This window comes from Pteropus vampyrus, unplaced genomic scaffold, assembly GCF_000151845.1.
Source record: "Pteropus vampyrus isolate Shadow unplaced genomic scaffold, Pvam_2.0 Scaffold227, whole genome shotgun sequence".
NCBI lineage: Eukaryota > Metazoa > Chordata > Mammalia > Chiroptera > Pteropodidae > Pteropus > Pteropus vampyrus.
The window spans coordinates 22563-32322 of record NW_011889008.1 but is presented as its reverse complement, the minus strand read 5'-3'; the positions used below and the strand labels follow the sequence as shown (position 1 = coordinate 32322).

Sequence of the window (9760 nt, the reverse complement as noted above, 5' to 3'; positions counted from 1 at the left end):
TCTAATCCTGCCTCGGTGCCCCCAGCTCTGCCCTGCTCCCCTACACCCTGCAACCTCTGCTCGTCCGTGCCACCCCGCCTGCCATGGGTAGCACCATATGATAAATACTTGGATAGCTCGCTTTCTTTTTGCAAAGTTTAAATGGCAACGTTCAGCATCCGAGCACTGACACCAACCACACCATGCCTTCCAGGCTTCCCGCTCCCAGCGCCCAGCACACCAAGGCCAGTGCGCTGGTGAGGGCTGGCTCTGCTCCTGACGTGCGTCCTACATGTCTGGGTGTTGCAGTCCAGGCCCCTGGCCCTGGTGCGGCCTGAAGGGGGGCTCTGAGCAGCACAGAATGACCAATGAGACCGGACTCTAGGCTGTGCAGCCCCGAGAAGGGGACCCAGCTGTGGTCCTGGCTTCCACGGTGGGGTTTTGGTGACAACTGCAGCCCAGGGTTCTGAGCGTCCACCCAGCCTGTCCACACCCATCTTCCCTCGTCAATGTCCACAACTGCCCGCCCCTGGCTGCCCCAAAGTCCATAAGTGAAGGCTCGGGACCTTCGCCCGGTAACCCTACACAGCTCTGGTTGTCTCTGCGCCAGCGTGCCCGTGGCGTGTGGACAGCTCTCTCCAAAGGCTTCCTCTGAGAGACGCACACCTGCTCCTGCTGGGAGCTGCTGGGGCACCCTGGCGGGGGTGGGGAGAGCAGGGTGGTGGGGTGTCCCGAGGAGGGTAGGCAAGGCAGCCAGGAAATGGAACCCACATGCCAGCGGGCCGTGCCTGTGGCATGGGCAGAAGTGGGACGTGGCCGGTGGTGGGACGAAAGCAGGCACAGTACCCCGGAGCCTTCCGGAGTTGTTACCCTCTGGCTCTAGGAAGCCTGGCCATAGGACCTCCAAACCCAGGCACTTGGACTTTATGCTGAACGTGAGCAAACATGACTTACTGCTGCTTCTGAAAGCAAAAGGCAGTTGGCAAGTTTCCCCGAGCATCCCCTTTCAAGTACGGACACCATCTCCGGGGCACCTCCAGGGCCAGCAGGGACAGCGTTGGGGGCGTAGAGGGAGGAATCACCCAAAGAGCTAGGACATCTGTCTGCAGCCACCAGCCCGCTCCACGGGAGAGGAGATGGCCTAGAACCACCTTGTGGACACATGCGCTAGGCCCGGGGTCCCCAGCTCAGGCCATGGACGGGTCTGTCAGGAACCAGACCGCATGGCAGGAGGTGAGCGGTGGGTGAGCGAGCGAAGCTTCTTCTGTACCTGCAGCCGCTCCCCAGCGCCAGCATCACCACCTCGGCTCCGCCTTGGATCATCAGGCGTTAGGTTCTCAGTGGAGCACCCGCCCCTGGTGCCACAAAGGTTGGAGACCGCTGAGTTTGGCAACTGGTCTGAGTATCAGACTGAGCAAGAGATGAAGCACAGACACTTATGCTCTACATGCAGGCCCGGCACACACACACCCTGATACACCCAGACACACTCACCACACATGTCCTCACATGCAGGGAGAACACGCCCACAGCACACACAGAGGCACACAGAGATAATACACCCACAACACACACGTGTCCTCACACTCACATCACACACAACACACACGTGTACTCACAGAGAACGTGCTCACGGCACATGCACACACTCACATGCACAGACACTCATGCACCCTTGCATGGCACACACCCTCGGCCTGGTTGACAGGCTGGGATCCAGGGCCCCAGGCGCCCCGGAGACCGCGGCATGGGAAGGAAACGGCCGAAGCCCCGTGGGGCTGATGCTGGTCCACGCCTTGGGCCCAGGTCCTCCCGCCCGCCGGAGCACCGCGTGGGGGCTGAGCAGACTGCTTAAAACACGGGGGAGCGGCGCAGGGGTCCCCGAGCTCCGGCCTCTGCCTGGGGACACCGTCCGATGGCGCCGCCCGGCCCCTCGCTCTGAGCCTAGCCGGCCAGGCCGCTAGCCGCTCGCCCGGGCTCCGGCGAGGGCCGGAGGGCGGGTCCCACCGGGGGACGCCGGCCGCTCCTCCCGAGCGGGCCTGCAGCGCCACCTGCTGGCCGCGGCGCCCCGGCGTGCACGGGCGCCAGGAGGGCGAATCCCCAGACCCAGACGGGTTCCGACAGCGGGTGCGGCGCACGCAGGCTGTTAGGCCCGTGTCCTGGCTCCAATTCATAGGGAGGCAGGAAGGGCAGAGGCAAAAGTTGGCCCCAGGCGCTGGGCTGGTCCCAGACTTGCTCTGGGGTAGGCTGGACACTGATCCCCATGGCCCTCCCCTGCGCCCCACTTTGCGGGCCCCTTCTGAGTGTATGCATGCTCCAGGTCATGCAAAGCGCCGCCTGCAGGGGTGTGAGCCAAGGGACACCGGCTCCCACCGAGGGCCAGCCGGTGCCATGACCCGCCAGCGTGCCAGGAAGGGACCAGCGGCCTGAGTCCCAGTCCTAGGGGTGACTCTTGGCAGGACCCCTGACAGTGAACAGGCTGCAGAGAGTAGAAAATAAACCATCTGGGGAACCTCATACAAATTTGGCGCCGCTTGTAAGTGCACATATGCTTTTTCACCCAACAGGTCATTTGTGTTCCCCCTGCCTGAACCCCACCGGCACCTGCTCAGCCCCACAAGCCTCCCCAGAACCACATGATAGTGGCCACCGTCCTCCACTGGGGATACTCCTGGGTCTTGCTCCTTTGGTTCTTCAAGACTGTGGTATGATTCTCTGTACAAGCCAACTGAAGACAGCAGAGGGAAAGTGGACCAGGTCACCTGAAAGAAACAATAAGAGTTTGGACCAGATCTCCAGTGTCCGGGACACTCGGCTGCAAGCCGACACTTTGTTGAGCCCCCTTTGACTCATCACTTCGCCCTCCTCGTTTCTTACACCAGCCTGGGGGGAGGGGTTCCTGCACCTGGAACGCCTCTGGAGTTGAAACACCCGGGGCTTCACCACCGGTGCTGTCATCTGCCACCATAACTTTTCACCCGCTTTGTTTTCATCAAGACTTATGGGTACTCAGGTCCTGTCCTGTCCTGTCCTGTCTCTTGTCCTGCTTCTGGGCTCACCTGCGACAAGTTCAGCAGCAGGATGGCTCTGTGGGCATTGGGTTGGGTTTTACTTGTAAAGTTGCTCATTATTGGTTTTAAAATTAATTCTTTAAATTTACAGTCAGTAAAAATAAGTTTTTTGGGCATACAGTTCTGTACATTTAACACATTTATGGATTTATGTAACAGCATTTGGGTATAAATAGCTGATCACCCAAAGACTCTTCATAATCACAGCCTCCCCCCACTCACACCTGGACCACCTTCCCTGCAGTTTTGTGTTTTACTAACGACTCACAGTGTGCGACCTTTGACTGGCTCCTTTTCCTCCCGCTGTGACTCTGAGCTGCGTCCAGGTTGCAGGGCCCAGCCAGCCCATTCCTCTTTATTGGGGGCAGGATTGCTGACCAGTTTGACGACAACTGTGGAATAGAGTTGTTGTGTACAGTCGTGCACAGGTTTTTGGGTGAATGTAAGTTCCCACTTCTCCGGGGTAAATGCCCAGAAGTGATGGAGTAGATGTACATCTGACTTTCAAAGAAAGTGCCTACTGCTGGTGAGGGCGGCCGCAGCATTCTGCGTTTTTCCCATTCGTGAACAAGAGGTACTGCGGCTTCCTCTCCTGGTCAGCAGCCAGTATTGTCAGCGTTCTGATTTTGGCCATTTTAGTGAGTATGCAGTGGTCCATCGCCATGGTTCTAATTTCATTTCCCTGGGGGCCTGTGATGTGAAACCCCTTTCCATGTGCTTATTTCCGCCCACACATATTCTCTGGTGAAGGCTTGTCTCAAGCCCTTTCTCAGTCGTATTTGGATCATTTGTTTTACTGTTGGATTTTGAGAGTTCTTTAGGGATTATGGATAAAATTCTTTTGTCACAGGTGCGATTTGAAAATACTTTTCCCTAGTTTATGTCTGTTTTCATTTTCTTAACATTGTCTTTTGCCAAGCATAAGTTTCTAATTTTGGTGTAGTGCAATTCGTCACTTCTTTATTTTTATGGATTGTGCTTTTGAAGTCAAGTCTAGGAATTCTTTGCTTAACTCAAGTTCATGAGATTTTCTCTATGTTTTGTTTATTTCTTGCGCATTGCTGTCCAATTGTTCCCATATCCTTTATAAAGACAGACATTTAGTCCTGGCACTCCCTTTTCTAGAAACATCCACGGCTTCTCCCTCCCCCTAGGCAGAAGTCCTTGCATGCAGGGCCAAGTTCCCCTTCCTCCCAGAGGCCCCCTTCTCAATGCAATCTTCCTATAAATTGCAAAATATGTATTAAAAACTATTTGTGACAATAAAAAGTTTTAAAGCAGTAAATCTAATTCATGGCAGAAAATTTGGAAAATACGAGAAAGTGTGCAGGATAAAATGAAAGCACCTTTAATCCCTACAGCCTCAAATAGCCACTGTTAACAGTTTAGAGTATTTCCTTCCAGTATTGCTTTTCTATATGTACTTTTCTGCATTTTCCAAATTTTCCGTGATTATGCTTTTTTTTTTTTTACATTCATAATCAGCAAATAAACATTTGCAGTTTCAGTGGAGTCCTATCTAAGTCTTTGCAGCCTTGGCCAGAGAGAGAACATGAGAAAATGGAACAGCAGGATGGGTCTTCCCACCGCCACTGCTGCAGCGGCCCTGAATAGGGGACTTCGTTGGCAGGGGCTGCAGTCCTTCGTGGGTCTACTCCGCTCCACGATCCAGACTGCCTGAGCTCTGGGCAGATTAAAAACGAACACAGCCGACCTCTGGATGGCCTTCGAGGCGCCTGCTGCGAAACGCCACGCACGGCGTTCACTCACAATAATTCCTTAATGTTGTCTGACAAGTGCGGTGTTCCACTGTCCCGACTGTCTCAGAAGTGGCTTTTTACCATTAGTTTGCTAGAAACGGTTCCCACAGAGGACCAGAGTCCTCTAGTGTCTGTAAGCTTTTCACACTGTCTTTCTCTCCCCGGGCCTGGGGGGTGGCACGCGGAGGCCCGGGCTGGCGCACACCAATCCTCAGAGGCGCCCGCACGTTGCAGCCGGGACCCGAGCAGCGCTGAAAGAGCCGGCGGAGGTGGTTACCATGGAGACTCCTGCTGCGGCTCTGATTGGCTGAGACGCCCAGACCCCGCCCCCTCCATCCCTCGCCGCGGGAGAAGTACCTAGAGGCCGAGATTTCCCGGGGACTTCTGGGAAAAGGGCCGTCCTCGGGGACGGAAGCGGAAGCGGCGCGGCCCGAGGCATCCTGGGAGTCGCAGTTCATCGTGTACGCTGAACGCTTTGGCTGCACCGCCTGAGGTCCGCGGTCCGGGCGGCGCCAGCCGGGGAGGGCTGGCCGGAGCCCGGTTCACGTGAGGTCAGTGTGGCCCGCGGGCGCGGCTCGCAGCTCCTGGCGCTGCTCTCTTCTCTGCGCTCCGGCCGGGGGCCGCCGGCGCTCAGGGCGGACCTGGCGGGAATGCGACCCCCGGCTCCTCCGAGACTGCGAGGGCCCCGGGAGCCCCTGCGCGGAGGGAGAGGAGAGGTTGGGCGAAAGGAATCCCAAGAAAAGAGTTGTTTAAAGGGGACTCTGAACGCCGCCAGAGTTTGCGTGCTGTGACAGCAGCTTTCGTGCAATGGGCGAAATTTTAATATCGGGTCTTTAGCCTGCGACCCCGAAACGGTGAATCTTTGCTAAAATGTTTTCTTACGGATCCCAGAACTTGACTCGAAACAGTGTTTCTTTGGAGGACTTGTGGAGTGCTGACATTTTCCCTTGCACTGCAATCTACACCTTTCCAAAGTTTTCCTTTTGTGACACTTGCAGAAAATTCTTTGAGTTTGCAAATCTTTAAGAAAGCACAGTGTCGACTTCCGGATGTTTAGTGACCGTCCATTTGGGGTTCTCAGAGGTTTCTACTTAAAAGGAAAGAGGGGCAGTTAGTCTTCTAGTGCCTTACCTCAGCATCTCCCTTCGTACCAGAACGTCTCCTCTGTTTATGGTTGTCGAAAATGCTGTTGCCTCTGGTTAGTGATTCTACCCAAACGTTGATTCTGAGCTTAGGTCACTTTTGTAATACTGCCCTTCTCTTTCCAACCAATCCAATAACACCTTCCTCCAAGTCTCCGAATATCTTCTCTGGTAGTGTATCTTATCTTTTCTGTTGATTAGGGGACCCTGTGAGTGAGCCGGGACACTCACGTTATATGCTTTACAAACTGATACTGCTGGTGCTTTAAAAATGTCAAAGTATTAAATTTAAGTGATTACAGTATCGATGTATTGATTTTGTGATATATTTTCTTTTCCCATGAGCAGGATTCCGAGTTTCTAAAATTAGTCTCAGGCAAGGGAAGAGTTGTGGAGATCCTGTGACATACCGAGGTCTTTAGAGGTACTCATTCAGATGAGGGATAAATCTGTGGAGTTTTAGTGGGAGTGGAATCTCTCAAATGTTGTCCAAGAAACTCTGATTAATTCCTTAAGTCCTGCTGCTCAGAATCGGACCTAGTCACTTTTACTGCCTTGTACATTGTTTTTCCAGGTGCTGCTTTTACTGTCCGTAGTTGTCACTCTCCATGTGCTGCCACTGCCATTTCTTGTTGCACATTTTCTGATGTTGCTATGCATCCACTTCTTTATTTGTATTTTGACTAGTTATCTGTCCATTCCCTCATTTAAGCTCTGTTTAATGCCTAGGTTAGTGTGGTAGCATAGCGGACAAAGCCCAAGTTCTGTTTGTAATCATCCTATTAATCAGTTGAGTATCTTTAGGTCTGCATTCCTACACTTGTTCATCTTTAAAATGGGAGTTTAAACTTTTACATCTTTAAGTAATTTTTCTAGCGTTAAGAGTCTTTGTGACATTGCCTACTGGGCATTGCCTACTGGGCAATGTCACAAAGACTCTTAACGCTAGAAAAATTTCCTGCCACTTTTACTTCTGCTTCTCTCTACTCCACTGACGCTTGTTTTTCCATATCACAAGACTTAATTCTAATATACATTAATATTATTAAATTTTTTTTCTTTCTCCCGAGTGCAGTTTTCATTATTCCAGCACACAAAAAAAGATGTTTTTATATTTTTTATTCCTTTCAGATTTGAAGAACAGAACATATACCAAAGAAAAGACAGTCAAAGTATACCTTTGAGTGAGCGGTTCCTTCACTGTCATCATGGAAAGGCTCAGAGGGGATGTGTCTCAAGGATATTTATTTCAAGAAGTCTGTGAATACAAGGCCAAAGTAGGAAAGCAAAGGGAGAACTCTATAGGCAAAATTTCAAAATAATCTCTTGTCCAAACCACTGGTTTTCAGCAAATAATAGTTGGCCATGAAGAAATATTCTTAGAGGAAAATAGACATAATTTTAATGAATTTGAGAGAAATTTTGATCTAAGAGCTAAACTTATTCCTCAGCATATTACTCATTCAGAAGAGAAACCACATATAATTGGTTCATTTGGCAAAGGCATCACATGGGACTTATCTGCAATTAAAAGTCAAAGAAGCTCTACAAAGAAAACTTGTAGTGAATGTGGAAAAAATTTCAGTGACCATTCCAACTTTATTCGTCATCAAAGAATTCATACAGGTGAGAAACCTTATAAATGTGATGGCTGTGGAAAAGCTTTTAGGCAGAGTTCATCTCTTACTGAACATCAGAGAACTCACACTGGAGAAAAACCCTGTAAATGCAAAGTTTGTGGAAAAGCATTCACTGTAAATTCATCTCTTATTCAGCATCAGAGAATTCATACTGGAGAGAAACCTTATAAATGTAATGCCATTAGTGACTTTAGTGACTTTAGTGACTTTAGTGACTTCAGTGACAAAGCCTTTAGTGACTACTCATCCTTTATTCAGCATCGAAGAATTCGGGGCGGAGAGAAACCCTATGAATGTGTTGATTATGGGAAGGTGTTCAGACGAAGTACACACCGTACTGAACATAAGAGAACTCATACTGGGGAAAAGCCTTATAGATAGAAGGAATGTGGAAAAGCATTCATTGCCCACTCAACCTTTACACAACGTCAAAGGATTCACACTGGAGAAAAACCCTATATTTGTCATGAATGTAGAAAGGGCTTCCTTGAAATTCTTCCCTTACTAAACATCAGCAAATTCATACTGGGGAAAAACTCTGTGACTGTAACGAATGTAGTAAAGCAGAGCCAGAGTACTCACCTTATTCAGCATCAGGGAATGCATACAGGAGAAAAACCCTCTAAATGTGATAGATGTGGAAAAGCATTTGGTAATAGTTCAGCGCTGGTCAGACATCAGCACCTTCATACTTTAGAGTCATCCCGATGATGTTACAATTCGTGGACTACTCATCCTTTCAGAGTATCTTACTTTGCGATCTGTGTCTCCTACCTATGCCACCCGCTCTTTTGCAAACCATTATAACGTCTAGGGATATTGCATCCTGGGATAGAGTAAGGCATAACATTTTTAATTTAAGTGTGGTTGACACTCTATTTCCTCTAAACACTGAAGCATTTTGTAAGATAGCTAAGATGAAAATTTGTCTTATGTCGCCATGGGTTTATGAATCACGTTGTCTCAGGACCTAATTTACTTTCCATTTCTGGGATTCTTCACTCTGATTATTGAAACAACTAGGTAAATTATTAATATATTCAGCCATATTTTCCAGTTCTTTCCCCAAAATACTAGTTGTTCATCAGGCTGAGATTAAGTATGATTAACATAAAGTAGTACAATGTCACTAGAAGTCATTTCGTATTGGCCATGTGGTTCACCTATCTACCTGTCTTTTCAACCCAATCATCTGAAAGATTGGACCATCTCAAAAGCTCGTTGGTCTTTCAACACTCCAAAATGAACCTCGTGCCTGCTTGCACCTTTCCATTCATCAAGAGTCTACAGTGGTTTTATACATCCCTTTTCATTCAGGGTTAACCTTACGACCCACTTACGTTCACCACCACCACCCATGTGTTCGTCAAAGAGATGAATAAATTTGGCATTCATGCTGTTTTTCGACTCACCACCAATATCGCTGATTTTGGTTCTTGATAGACTGGTTCCAAAGATCAAATCTGGAATCTGGCTTTCCACTTCTATATCTGTAGCTCATTGTGGCTTTTTATCACTGTTGGTCAACCAGTTCTATACCCTGGTCTACTCACGGGACAGAATTAGAGGTAGGAATGACATTTAAAACTTCAGTATTCATCAGCAGGAGCAGAGCGAATTCTCCAAAAGTGGACCTGGAATCTTAGCTACAAAATATTGTTATATTTGGACTCACAGGGCAGTTGCTCCCCAAACCAGTGCTGATGTGTTTGGCACTTTGGGAACCCGCTTTGTGTGGCTGTAATTCCTGATCGTACCTTCTCCTTCAGAGTCTATCAGTGCCGCTTGAGTCTCGCTTTGCAGTCACTTCGCTTTGTGTCCGCTTCCTGCTACTGATTTTCCATCCTCAGCTAATGGCAATTTCACTGATTTCCTGGTCTCGATCTTGGTGTGCTCCCAGCAGATATTGCTGTTAGGTTTTTTTTTTTTTTTTTGAGTGATTCTTTGGCTTCCAGCAACTTAGCATCTTCAACATGATTCCTCCTGAGTAGGTTTTGTATCGCCCATGTTTTTCCTTGTTGCTGATTTCCCAGCACTGCATATTCAGCTCTATTATAGTGCTCCTCACATTGTATTAGAGTTAGACATCTTACTAGACCATAAGCTCCTTCAGGGCAGGGACCTTGTTGAATTCATCTTTGTGTGTAGTTTCCAGCAGACTGATTGGC

The 9760-nt window shown here is 49.3% G+C and overlaps 1 long non-coding RNA gene across 2 annotated transcripts; it reads left to right on the top strand.

The window, feature by feature from the left end:
* Window positions 1-5246: 5246 nt before the first annotated feature.
* Window positions 5247-9006, top strand: LOC105301157. Of its 2 annotated transcripts, none has more exons than XR_002775945.1 (2): window positions 5247-5361; window positions 7084-9006. It is a non-coding gene; the product is annotated as an uncharacterized LOC105301157 (long non-coding RNA). The 2 variants fall into 2 exon arrangements; XR_002775944.1 differs by lacking the exon at window positions 5247-5361 and adding an exon at window positions 5386-6376.
* The last annotated feature ends 754 nt before the right edge of the window (window positions 9007-9760 follow it).